Below are 14942 nucleotides of genomic sequence, written 5' to 3' on the forward strand. Positions count from 1 at the left end.
TGATAACATTTTTTGATATAACTGTGTAAAATCAAACTTTACAAAGTGTATTTGCTAAAATGAAATTTCAGCTCTACTCCTGAGGGTAATACTGGCTTTCCTGTGCTAACTGTTTAGGGCCTCCTAGAGCAGGCACACAATAGGTTTTGATATATTACAGAGAATAGTAAAATGCTGTGAAATAAATTAATCTCTGTGTTAGCAATACCACCAGCCTGAGCCGCAGAAAGCCCTTTACCCAGAGAGATTTATTTTAGAAGGCATGGTTCTCATTGTGTGCAGATACTGTGCTATTTTGCAATGTACTTGAGCTCCTATACTCCTGCATGTCAGAAGTGAACTGAATTATAATACACATCTAGAACGCACCAAACCCCTACATGGCTAGCGAAGCAGGAAAAGTCCCCTAAAAACTCTGTAAATCCATGAATTACATTGCACTGCTAGAAGAGGGCCTCATCCTCCCTGACTGAACTAACCTCGTTATCTCTAGCCTGCTTCTTGCTTCTCCTACATGCATCCGACGAAGTGGGTATTCACCCACGAAAGCTCATGCTCCAATATGTATGTCAGTCTATAAGATGCCACAGGACTCTTTGCTGCTTTTTTAAATTGCACTGTATTTTTCAGTTCTCCATCAGCAAATACTCCATATAACATACCCTGGTGTTAAAAGATGAGTCCATACTTAAAATATCAGTAGAAAGCTGTATCAATAGTCTCTGTTAAATAAAATGAAGATAATTTTCACAGCTTGAAACATGTAATCTTTTCCCACACAGCAGTAAAATAATAGCAATATTTTAGGTTTACACAGAGTTGTGAAGTAGATGATGAGCGACTATCTGTTCTCATGACGTGCCGATGCCACTTTGGAACACTTGAGAAAATCACATACCTTGCTTTCTTATTTCCAAGTGTTAAACCTATTAATAAACACAAACAGTATTTGTATAGAAAAAGATCTCTTTTCATCAAGACCTCTAGTTAGCAGAGGATTTTTATGATGGCCTTCCTCCTGGTGTGTGTGTGTGTGTGTGTGTGTGTGTGTGTGTGTGTGTGTGTGTGTGTGTGTGTGTGTGTGTGTGTGTGTGTGTGTGTGTGTGTGTGAGAGAGAGAGAGAGAGAGAGATCAGGTAAAAATTATTTTTGATGTGTAGAAGGCAGTTTATTTTGATGAGTTAGAGTGACTCATGAGTTTGTGACTGTGGATATTATATTCTATGAACATAATGCTCATTTTTCATGTTTGTTTCCTTATTTGTTTAATAATGATCAACAGAGAAGGGCATTTCTTGGCACTTACATACTGGCAGTCTGCTCTGTATTCTTTGCACACTTAAAACTCCTGTTTAAGTCAATTGGAGCTCATGGTGCCCAAGAAATGCAAGATCAGGCACTTAAAGAAGTTGAATTTACCTATCCTGAAATCATTGTTGCTGAAGCACTTTGAAATCTATGGTTAAAAAGTGTCAGGTACAAAGTACTATTATTATTATTTTTATTTTTCATTATTGTGACAATTTGGGGATTCTATGTATAGCTTATGAATTCAATCTGATACTGTGGACTTTCTATGTATCTATCAAACTACAAACTCCACTCTGATTGTAAGGCTGGTGTGTCTGCTGCCTTTGTCTCCATCTTGGACTGAGATTCCAAGGGATGGTGTCACAGGGCTAACAACTGAGGGTCATTAAACCTTGATAGTCTTCTATTCAAATGGAAGTCACCTTGGACAAAGTAGGTGGCTAAAGAAAGCTGGTTCTGCCAGATGGCCTAGTAATGGATCACCTGATGAGATTGATCAGGGGGTCACATGAGAAAAAGGACAAGAAGTTTGTAAAAGGGCAGGAGTGGCTCTAGTCTCTCTCTCTGGCTATTTCATCACTACACAGGCTGAAGCAGGGAGAGTTTGCTATGGGAGCCTGATGAGACCGGAGAGGACCTTGCCTACCAGATTAACTCACTGTTTCTTTGGGAGTCTGAGTGAGGTGCATGGCATTCAGGCATTTGTTGTTTTCTAAATTATCTGTGAATCTCTTGTGCCATCTGAGTAAAGTGTGTGTTTGGCTTACAGGCTTTGAAGAAGGATTTGTGACTATTTGCTTCAACTATCACATATCCCTGAAGAGGTAAAGTGTAAAGCAGTGTCTGCATGGTTGGAGCTCTGGGAAACAGCATGTTTAAGCAACTGAGTAGTCTGGGGGAGCTGGTTCTAGTCTCGGGGCTTGGACTGTTGGACCATGGTATCTCAACTCTCAGAAGCGGCTGCTAGAATGAGAATTTGTACCCCAAGAGTGTACGTAGAGAGCCAGAGGCAGGGCCTGGAGTCTGCTCATGTTCAGGAAAGCTTAACACATAGGCCCAGTGTGCAGGACCCAGTCAAGGCACTGTGATGAGTGTCTAGAAGAGGGAGAGCTTGGCCAGAGCTGTGACATTGACAATCAGTGTGAATCAGCTACTACCCTGTGACTTGCAACTATGTAGCATGAATTAACAGCAAATCTCATAGCAACAACTTAGAGAGCAAAACATAAGCTAAAATGTGTTCTCACAAACTATGTGGGGGGGGGGGAATAATGTGCCAATCAGTAAAATCTATCAGTTATTTTTGTATTACTGGTTAAGAGAACATGCAGCTTGCTCAAATTATTCACTGTGAATATCTGACTAGTTCTAGTGATGGGTTTTGGCTAAGATTGATTGGCTGTACAGTAGTTTCTCCAGGACTTTTGACTATAAAAGCTGTTCTCCTTGACTATTTTGGCCAGGTTTCTGATGAATGTATTCATGTTTGACTGTTTTCTCAGAGCCTTGTCAGTGGTGGGTCTAACTTTTGGCTGCTTCTAACAAGTGTTAGGATTGTGATGCCCTTATTGGAAAGGCATTATCAGTGTAGTGTTTAGTGAGAGGAAGGTGCCAACTATGCTTAAATATGCACCCTGCTTAAAGTGCAACTTCATTCATTTTCATTTGTCTTTTTTAATATAAATATATTATGCTAAAGGTACTCCCAGACTCCTGTTGATGTAGAAGTCTACCTTTGATGGGATTTCTATCTCAAATGAGGAATTAAAAAGGGGAGGGTTAGTCTGTGAATTTTCAATGTGTAGAAGGCTTTAAGTGGGGGTAGACCCCTACATTAAGAATCCATCTCTTGGCCTGCACTGCTTTGCTAATACAATCCATTCTCAAACACTTGATTTTTGGAGAAGATAGTTTAGAAGGCAGGAACTTTGCAATTCCACATGTATTTGGGCACATAAATGACACCCTGAGTATCCTGGAATCTTGGTTTAGCTTTTCTTTAGATTAGAGACAACACTTTCCAGGTCATAAATCATGTCCTAGTGCTTTTACATCAGACTCACGTATCCATTTTTACCATGCTAGACCTTTTTGTGCCTTTTGATATGGCTGAGTGTAGACTTTTTCTTCATCAATGAAGGAATGTCCCAGATGTTTCTGAAACAGGCCTTCGTGGGTGCTAGTTACTCAGAGAGGGTATACAGAATAGTGCCCTATGTGCTTTGGCTTTGAAGGTAATTTAAGAAACAAAACAAAATGTATTCCAGCAAAAAAGTATTGAATGTTTATATACTGAAACACAAAGAAAAACAGCCATCTGCCTTAACCTGCCTCAAACTGATGTTTGAGATGAGTACCCTCACCCACTCCATCTTAAAAAAAGATGGAGAGGGTGAGGGTACTCATCTCAAACATCAGAGTTAGTTCAGAGGAAGAGAAGCCTGGGAGCTGTTGGGAAAGGTGTTTTGGAGGAAGTGTGTTTTGTAAATTGGGAACACAGGAATCAACTTTTTTTTCACACTTGATCAAGAAAAATAGGACACAGACTTCATTTCTCCCTATCCTTGACTTAAGAGGCCCAACAGAGGGAAATCAGCTTGAGATAATTTTTTCTTCCTGCTGCCTATGAGGGTAAGAAGGAGGTCAGTGGGGCATCATATTCTCCCTTTTACCCCAAGGATCTAAGGTAATGGAACCAGGAAGAGATGCAGTCTACAGAAGGGAACTAGACTCGAATACCTCCTTCATCTTCACCTCTCATCCTACTTGAATAACCAGCACGTGCAGAACTAGCTGCGGGTTGCTGCTGCCATCAGCACCAGAAAAGGACTGGTATGTTTCCAGAACGAAGAGGTTGAAGTTCTGCACCTAACTGCAAGCTTAAGGATGTTATAATACCATCCCTAATGATAACTGCTTTAGCAATCAATCAGTTTTCCATTAAGACTAAATTACAAATACATTTTTTCACATTTTGAACACTTTATTTGCAAGCATTAAGCACTTTCATGCCTGTCACATTTCAGGCTTTGGACTTAAGGTTCTAGCAACTTCCTCCAATGGTGATTTGCTTTATATTTCATTTCCTTTTGTTTATAGAATTTGTGTCCCAGTGCTTGAGATAAGCCTCTTGTCTCAGTGATTTAACTTCTGACCGCATAGAACATTGATGTAACTTGTGTTCTAAGGAAGATACAAAGGACATTCAAGTTCAAGGTATATTTAAACTTGCATTTGTGCAGATTTGTTTAGACAGGTGTGCTTCAAATACAGTGTAATTAAGGAAAGCTGCACAGTGAAAACCCTATAGGCATTTACTGTTGCTCATAGAGTTTATTGGCTTTCATTGTCTATTTTTAATACTTTTAAGTATATATTGCAAACCTATGGTAACATCAGGAAAGAACCAAAATCTCTTTCAAATTGCTTGACTACAGAGATGTTTAGGATGCAATTAGATATGCTACATGAACAGTGTAATGGGCTGAAAACAGGCAGGTTTATTTATGAAAATTAATTTCTGGTGGTAATATATTTCTGCTCCACTTTCAGGTCTCCTCTATATTTTTTTACTGATATCTAGATATGTTACAATAATACAATATACACATGCCTTAGAGTGCTCCAGTGATTATTTCAGGTTCATTAGAGAAGTGCAAAATAAGGATTGTGCCTTCATTCCTCTGTTGCACACCCTTTTGTTCCATCCAAGTTAAAAGATAGAGTATTGAAAATGGTAGTAATGAAAAACGGTCATCTTGAATAATAAGCACCATGTGGTGAAGGCATTTGGCATTCTTCATTGGACAAATCCTTAGGTTTTTTGTGTTGATGTCATAAGTAAATATGTTAGAAGTCTGAATATCACACACAACCATTTTCTCCCTTTTAAAATACATACATGTTATAGGACAAATTATGTCTGTGGATGGGTTTCTTCCATCCCTGGAACTCTTGGGCAGGAAGCAGTCAAATTTTTGCTGCTTGTTTTGTAGGAATGCAAGATGGGAGGGCCAGTCAGTCATGCCAACAATGCATATCATCACAGAGGGAATGTATATGGGTGTGGTAGATTATTATGACTCCATTTCCTTCATCCAACCCCCACTGAAGTGTGTATGTTGGTATTACAGCTGGTTTGGAAAATAGTACTGTGAAAAATTTTGAAGAGGAGTTTTTGGTAAAACTTTCTGGTGTTTTGGTTTAAAACTCAGAAAACTTGGAATGAAATCTGGTGGAGGGCTTTTTGTGAAAAAAATTCAGTCAGAAAAAGAAGACATTTGGATGTGGGGAAATCAACCACCTCCAATTTGGTTTTTAATAGGCATATTGAAGAAAGGCAAGTCCCTGCTTTAGAAGTATTGGATGATCTTAGAGGATTGTTTGGCTGCCTTATGACAATATTTTGCCTCTTTTTACCAAGTGTGAAACATATCTGTCCTTAACATACATTATTTACCATGCTTTGGAAATATCCTGCTTGATACAATGGAACAAGCAGAGACACTTGGTATGAAAAGGCCCTCCACAGTACTTTTTTTTTCCAAAATAAAATATCAAAAATAAACTTTCAAGGTATCATACAATAGGAAACATAAATGTTTCTCCGAGAGAAGGTAGTGTTTTTAAAATCTCCTAGCAGATACAATGGAGAATTTCAAAAAGAAATGATGCGATGGTATCCTCTTGGCATGGTTAATTAATATGTATCAGATGAATGTCACACAAAAGGTACTCTGGGATCTCAATGAAAACAAATGACTGTGGTTCATGTGTTATCTTACATGTTCGCAAGAGTCAGCGATGGGTAACTATCTGCTCATGCCTTTCAACAGTTGATCATGGCTTATGTGAAATGTGATTTGGTCTCAGTTCATTTCTTAGAGGGTCTAGATCCTAATATTCCACCCCTCTATTATGTTTGGCAGTAACTGGCTTTTATTGACTTAACAGATGTGGCAGTGGTGGTGCAAGCTTCCCTATGTTGATTAGTCCCTTACACCTGCTGAGTTACCATAAATGAGGTACTAAGCAGCATAAGTAGGTGTGTCAAAATTTGGTCCTAAGAAGCCAAGTAGGGAAAAATGCACAGGATACAAGAATTATTTCCCCCCTGTTTGGAGACACAGGTCTTTTCAGACAGATATTACTTGATTTTAAAAATGAGTCATAGTAGAGATGACCATGCAATAAATAATAATATAGATTAAAGCAATCATATACTTATTTAAAAGCTTAATGAATACAAAAATAATTGAACCACAGTAGAGGAGAGAAACAATAATTAAACACTGCAAAAAGAAACAGCTGCAAACATGAGGGTGAATACACCCTCTCCTCCTACTCACCTAAGGTTTCCAAAGTTAACATTTAAATGCAATATTCAAGGGGCTAAGGGGTAGTACTCTGAACTGCCATGCTATAGTTCTTGGTTTGATTTCAAGTACTGCTCTTTCTTGCTCAGAGAATTAGCCCCAGTGAGAGTGTTATAGTAATGTTGTACTTTTGCCATCGTAGGCATGGCTAATGTTGCTTAGCAATGAACTTTATGCTTAGCTAAGAAGTTACAAGGCACATCCTATCTGGTCTCACTCAGCCACAATGAGGGCAGTTGTGTGGAACTTTTATGTCCGGTAGATATCAAGTGATATAGTGGGGTATGATGTGCAGAATGACTGAAAGAGGAGTAAAGAAACAATCATCAACCCAAAATAATTCAAAATTAGTTAGAGGAGCTGATGGTTGAAGTCTTTAATTTTTATTTCTTTACAAAGATGCCAGATACACAGATTTGAAATCTGAAATCCTCTGTCTACAGAACAGGTGCTGGATAGGCAGCAGCAATACAAACTTGTTCAACACAGGCCTGGTCTACACTACGCGTTTAAACCAAATTTAGCAGTGTTAAACCGATTTAACCCTGCACCTGTCCACACAATGAGGCCCTTTATATCGATATAAAGGGCTCTTTAAACCGATTTCTGTACTGCTCCCCAAAGAGAGGAGTAGCACTGAAATTGGTATTGCCATGTCGGATTAGGGTTAGTGTGGCCGCAAATCGAAGGTATTGGCCTCCGGCGGTATCCCACAGTGCACCATTGTGACCATTCTGGAAAGCAATCTGAACTCGGATGCACTGGCCAGGTAACCAGGAAAAGCCCCGCGAACTTTTGAATTTCATTTCCTGTTTGCCCAGCATGGAGCTCTGATCAGCACGGATGGCCATGCAGTCCCAAATCCAAAAAGAGCTCCATCATGGACCATATGGGAAATACTGGATCTGATCGCTGTATGGGGAGACAAATCTGTTCTATCAGAGCTCCGTTACAGAAGATGAAATGCCAAAGCATTTGGAAAAAACTCCAGGCTATGATAGACAGAGGCCACAGCAGGGACTCAGCACAGTGCTGCATGACAAGTGTAACGGAAAGCCAAAGAATCAAATGAACGCTCATGGAGGGAGGGAAGGGGGGACTGAGGACTCCAGTTATCCCACAGTCCCCACAGTCTCCGAAAAGCATTTGCATTCTTGGCTGAGTTCCCAATGCCTGTAGGGTCAAAAACATTGTCCAGGGTGGTTCAGGGTATATCTCGTCAATTTATCCTCTCTCCCCTCCCATGAAAGAAAAGGGAAAAAAATCATTTCTTGCCATTTTTCAAGGTCACCATATGTCTAGTGCATGCTGCTGGTAGACGCGGTGTTTCGGCGCTGAACAGCAGCATCCCCTTCCCTTCCATTTCTGATGGCAGACGGTACAAAATGGTGGAAAACCGTCATCATCCCGTGAGTGCTCCTGGCTGGCCTCGGTGAGGTTGCGGGGGCGCCTGTGTAAAAATGGGAATGACTCCCTGTCATTCCTGGCAGACGGTACAAAATGCTTGGTAACCGTCCTCTTCAGAGCAGCTGGAGCCTGAGCTCCATCAGCCCGGCCTCTTTCATGTCTAAAGAAAAGATTCTGTACTCCCTGGACTATCATACCAGCGGGAGGCTGCGCTTCTCTCCCCACAACCCTTTAATGTCCTGCCTGGACTATCATAGCAGCTGGAGGCTGCCCCCCCCCTCATTTTAGCTCACTGAAAAGTCAGTGTTTCTTATTCCTGCATTCTTTATTACTTCATCACACAAATGGGGGGACATTGCACCGGTAGCCCAGGAGGGTTGGGGGAAGAGGGAAGCAACAGGTGGAGTTGTTGCAGGAGCACCCTCTAGAATGGCATGCAGCCCATCATTTCTGCGGGATCTCTGGGGCTCTGACCCGGAGCGGCTGTGCTCTCTGGCTCTCTAGTAGACTTGCCCCATAGCCTAGGCAGGACTGACTCTATTTTTAGACAAAACATAAAGAAGGGAATGACCCAGGGAGTCATTCCCATTTTTGTCCATGCACTCCCGGCCGAGCTCAGCGACGTCAGCCAGAAGCACCATGACAGCAGCAGATGGTACAAAATGATTGATAACCGACATTGCCAATTTCCAATTGCAAATGGTGCAAAATGACTGATAATCATCATCTCATCGCCAATTTACAATGGCAGATGGTGCAGTAGGGATGGTAACCATCTAAGCTACCTTGCAAAGGCAAATGAATGCTGCTGTGTAGCACTGCAGTACCGCCACTGTCAGCAGCATCCAGTACACATATGGTGACAGTGACAAAAGGCAAAACAGGCTCCATGGTTGCCATGCTATGGCGTCTGCCAGGGCAATCGAGGGGGAAAAGGCCGCAAAATGATTGTCTGCCGTTGCTTTCATGGAGGAAGGATTGAGTGATGACATTTACCCAGAAACACCCACAACACTGTTTTTGCACCATCATGCATTGGGATCTCAACCCAGAATTCCAATGGTTGGGGCAGACTGCGGGAACTATGAGATAGCTAAGGGATAGCTACCCACAATGGAACGCTCCAGAAATCAACGCTAGCCTCGGTACATGGATGCACACCACCGAATTAATGTGCTTAGTGTGGCCGCGTACACTCAACTTTATATAATCTGTTTTATAAAACCGGTTTATGTAAAATCAGAATAATCCCAAGTGTCTTAACTCTGACCCGCAGGGATCTCTTTATGGGTGAGAGGACAGTGCAATTCTACACCTTTCTGCTCTAACTCCTAACAAGCAGTGCAGTGATGTCAGAGACTAGCGAGCAATAGAGAGAGACAAGAATTGAGTGAAAACAAATAGAGTTTGTGTCTCAGTGGTAGCTAGGTACTGGATATTAAGTGGCAGAAGAAGTTGTTTTACCTGTACTGGGGCTGCAGGATTGTTCGGTGTATTAGCAAAAAGGAAAAGGTAGAGAAATTTGGTATAAAGAGCATTTTGAAGGACACAAAGATATGACTACTTCATTCACTAGAATGAAGTTTTGTTTTCTTTTGTTTAATTCTAAAAAGCAGAGTAGTGCTAGGTGGAAAAATTTTCACCAAAACTATTTTTGATGGAAAATGGAATTTAGATTGATTTTTTTTTGTTTGCCATGCAACTGCCATGATGCACTGCTTCCTCTCACCAGGAGGTCTATCATGGGAAGCATAGTCAAACCATGGAGTCTAGCCATTCGAGGAGAATGGGCATCCAAACTACAGTTCCCATGAAGCACCCTAGAAGTATTTCAGAATCAAAATATTTTGAGTTTTGGCCAAAATATTTAAATCTTAAATTTTCCACTCAAAATTTAAATTTTCTGTTGGGTTCAGAGGCTGAGGGAAAGGAAAACATTTACCTATCAGCTGTATATCCAACATGATCAGCCTTATTTTCCACTGTCATACACTGAATTGTTTTTAGTTACATATTTGCACCTGATTCTCCTCTGCCTTGTAGTTATTTACAACTGTGCAATGTGAGGACTTGTATTCACAAACAGTTTGTGGCAAGCAGAGCAGTAAGTCACCTTGTGCTAGCCTGCCACACACTAAGTGTTCATGTGGATCCTGCTGCAAGTTTCCTAATGTGCTCTGTTCCACCTTGCTTGGAAAAAGCAATAGATTAAAGTGTGCTCAGGAACTCTCAGTGCTGAGCAGCAGGGTCCACATGGACACTTAGTGCACAGCAGGTTAGATTTACACACCAGCTTGCTGTGAACTAAGTGGTCATATAGATAAGCTCTGGGTGTGAAATGCTAGCAGCAGAAGAGTCATTTCAGAAAAAAAAATGGCAGAGGGAGCAAAGTTGTATCAATCACAGAACATCCTTTGTCCCAAACAGCATCACACATGAGAAACTAGGAAATTATTGCTTTCCTAATGACCCTGGGCAAGTCTGGGTGGGCAAAAGATTTAAGACATAATGGGTCATTTAGACCTATGAAAAGTCAGGGGGTTTGAAGTGGGGAGAAACAAATCCAGGATGCGGGGACACTTAAGTCTGTGGCAAAGCTTTCTCAAACTATTTGTTTTGATGTTAGTTCATAGGAAGATATTTAGCTACAAACAGTTCTGACATTGTTTTAGGTTGCTTTCTACATGCATGCACCTTTCACATGGATATTTAAATCTAATAATGATTAATAGAAAGGGGGGAAACTAAAAGAGAAACACACAAGTTCAGCTTACTAAGCATTTAGTTAAACAACCTCCTGCTTCCTCGCTAACTCTGCATTATCTCTTGGCTCCCTCTCAAAACCCTCTTTTCTGACCTTTCTGTAAACTGTTACTTAAGTTTTTTGGCTTCCCATCTGTTTCTCAAATGTTATCTTGTATTCCTTCTCTTAGTACTATACCTGCCCCTAGGCCCATTCACTCACACTTGCTATTAAATTGATTCTCACATTGTTGATCAATGTTAATTCTGAAATTCTTGGACAGAAAGCATTATAGAAGTACAAAATATAATTGCCATCATAATAATTTGTACTTATATAAAAAACTTTAAAATCTTCACTACACTCCCAAGAAGTAGGTAAGAAGTATTACCCTCATTTTTTTGTAATTATAGAGTGCTTTTGAATTTCCACATATGAAAGTGCTTTACAGGCATTATTATCTCCATTTTATAGAGATAATATGCATAAAGTTTACTTTGTGAGCTGGCAAAAGAGGTGGGAATGGAACCTAGAACTTCTGCCCCTATTGCTAGAGTATCCCACTATTAATTTAAAAGGATCAGAAAAGAAAGGAAAGACAACTGTCACTCAGCAATCACGGCCCAGTCCTGTCTTCCAACACCACCTGCAATGTCTGTCAACAAGCCTGTGGCTCAAGGATGGGACTCCGCAGTCACCAAGGAACCCATGAGTTGCAGAGAAAGGCAGCAGATCCAAAACCCCCTTGCCTGTGATCAGTGGCTTATGCTGCAGTCTACCCCAGGGAATGGGGGCTAGTTGGTGACTGGCAGAAGCCTACGACTGAGGCAAGGTGGAGATAGGGGATGGGGGTTCCCTGGGGAAGGGAGATCCTAAGAGTGAGGAGTAACTGCCAGGGGCAGCACCCCAGCTAATGGGGCACTGGAGTCCTGGGAGGGACACGGGGGCCAAGTGGCAGTGGGACACCGGCCTGCAGAGGGTGTTCCAAGGCTGGAAAATGAGCTAATTTCCAGGACATCAGCAGGAGGCACTGCAGGGGTGAATCCTGTCCTGCTACAGGGTGACATTTGTGTCAAATGTTTTACTTTCGGTTTCTGAAGGGACTCTGTAACCTCTGATCAATATTACAAGAGTCGTTTTGTCTATCTTGCCCAAAAGTATTCTTTTTTACATCCCTTGCTGCGCATTCACATTTTATTTATGGCATTTGTCTTCTTTTGATCACTCTTTGGGAAACAAATGCTCTCTTTCTGATTTTATATATACAACAAAGTATGAACTCTAGAGTCTTGTATATCCCACACCAGTAAGGAAATTCATAGTTATGGATGAAATTCCCTCCTTTCATGACTCCTATACCTGTACAATTTTTACAGTACTCTGAAATTAGTTTGTTTACTTAATATGCTCAGTTTAAAAGAAATATATTGAGGTATATTGTACTCTGTTTGAATTTCTTGTTTTGGTGACTCTAAGCCACATTATTTTAACACACATATTCTTATGACACTTTACAATAAATGAATGAGAGCAATTTTGTTACCTTCTTAGTCAGTGACCAAAGATTTTTACCCTTGAGAGTAAGAATTGAACAGCTCTGAAGATATTGCATAAAGCTGAAACTAATTTTTTTGTTCTGTTTTAAGTATCTGTAGTTGATACCATTGCCTCTGAAAGCCTCAGTTATATCAAGAATGAATTTCACTACCCTTTCCTTGGAGCCAGCCTACAAGGTGACTAACATTAGGCTTGGTCTACACCCAGTTTTTTAACTGATTTAAACTTTTGATTAGGGATATGATTAAACCTAAACAGTTAAATCAATACAGTTCCTACTGTGGATGCAATAATATTGATATAGTATGTTACTAGTATTGCTTATTCCGCTAAATTTATAGGAATAACCAATATCAACATAAGCACCTTTATAGCAATTTAGCTATACCCACATTAGGGCAGTTGTACTGTTTTAACTGTACACCTTCATTGTGTCAACAATGCCTTAGAATCTCTTCTTCTGTGGGTCATTTGGGAAGAAAAATTGTGTTTTCTTTTAGTGTTTCCCCCTCACAATGTACTTTCTTGTTATTGTGTGTCAACAATTGACTACCAAAGAAAATAGAAATTTACTGTTTCAACAGAATAAAACCACATCAGAGTCCCATGAATTATATAACTTAAAATTGCATTCCTGTATTATTTGGGAAAGGGATATAAAAATGAATTAAAAACTATGGGAGCTCTGGAGAGTGCTCTGTAAAAGGTTGTTGAGATCCAGTACAATTCAGAGGGCAAAATTAATCTCTGGTGTAGTTCCATCGACATCAAATGTGAATGATAATTAAGAATCACTTAAGAATACCTTATTAGGTGCCCAAAAAGGTGCCGATAACTTAGGAAGAATGCCATATTGGTTAAAAAACTGACCTGGTTAGAGGGGAAGTGAAGGTGACTATTAAAAAAAATGTTAGAAGGGGAAGTTGATAGCAATTAACATAAATCAGAAGTTACGGATTGCAGAAAATTGATAAAGGGAAGCAAAGGGATGCAAGGAGAAATCTATGGCTAGTAGAGTTAAAGATAATAAGGAGTTTTAAAAAAATATGTTGCAAACAAAAAGAATTATGATAAATGGTATTGATCCACTTACTAGATGGAAATGGCAGAATTATCAATAATGCAGAAAGGCAGAAGGGTTGAATAAATATTTGTTATGTATTTGGGGAAAAATCAGGTGATATAATCTCATCATATGATAAAACTCCATTCCACTAGTATTGCTAGAAGATGTTAAACAGAAGTGGCTAAACTTTTAGGCACTTTTAGGCAGGTCCAGGTAACTTGCCTCCAAGAGTTTTAAAAGAACTAACTGAGGAGCTCACTGGACTCCCTTATGCAGAATCTCAGCTACAAGATGGAGTCTTGGAGTCACATAGGCAAGTCACATGTCCATACATGACTTAGTTCTCTACAGGGATTTCCCAGGAAAGCTCAAATGTGGATTGGCATCTATCAAGGTCCATTGTTCTCCAAGTATTTCCATTTACTTGAATAACCTCTTCACACTATGTTGATCAAATCTGCCTTAAATGCATTCTACAGCAAACACGTTGAATACAAGCATAGAGCCAACGCTCATAACTTTAGATATTAAAATGGTACATGCATACAAATAGGATGAATACATGCAGTAGAACATAACCTTTGCAAAGATATGTTACATGGTGTACCCAGCATAAAACATATTCCAGCCATGTCATATTTACATTCATAAGCAAGTTTCTATAAAGTACTATGGGGTGCAACGTCACAGGAGGTACTATGGCCTGTGTTTTACAGCCAGTCAGATTAGAAGATCACAATGGTCCCTTCTGGCCTTATAATCTCTGAAAAGCATGGAATCACTGATGATTCAGGACCTCATTTCTTGTGAACTTGTAAAGGTGAGCGCATGCCTCTCCGAAGCTACTTGTATGATTTTAACCTTTATGTAAATAAGCGAGGTTCTGTGCAGGTCAGCTTGAAAGAAACAATCATAACAGATTTTCCTACAAAAATATTTTCCCCATGTCTTCAAATCACTAGTAATTTAATCAGCAAAGGAAAACTCAGTGATATTTAAACATTCTCTAAATAAACATTTCTGGCATCTGTTTTCCAGCTGCTTCAAGTTTCTCCATGAAACAGAAAATTATATACTGCTTAAAGTACAGAATGACACGGATTGAAGACATAATCTTGCTCTAGGGTGTTCATATCACCTAATCCTATGTATTGTGGCTAAATTATGTACCCATAACAATTGAGGGCTGTTAATCAGGCTGGAGAATAGCTGCCTAGATTGGTAGCATTAATAATCCTTTTTAGTTCTCTTTGAGGACAATCTTAGTAGCTTCTATAGCAACTCAGAAACCTCCATCTATTTACACTGTAGAGTTTGATCCAGCAGTCTTTAATAATATAAAATTCCCATTGGAGTACATTGGATTTTTGCCTGAGTAAGGACTGCAGGATTTGTCTTTAAGGCTATTAGTATGTTAAATTACTGTGAATTTAATTTAAATAATTTTCTACTGATTGTACCTTGTTAAATATTAATATTCTAAT

The sequence above is a fragment of the Gopherus flavomarginatus genome, chromosome 3 (genome assembly GCF_025201925.1).
Source record: "Gopherus flavomarginatus isolate rGopFla2 chromosome 3, rGopFla2.mat.asm, whole genome shotgun sequence".
In the NCBI taxonomy this organism is placed as follows: domain Eukaryota; kingdom Metazoa; phylum Chordata; order Testudines; family Testudinidae; genus Gopherus; species Gopherus flavomarginatus.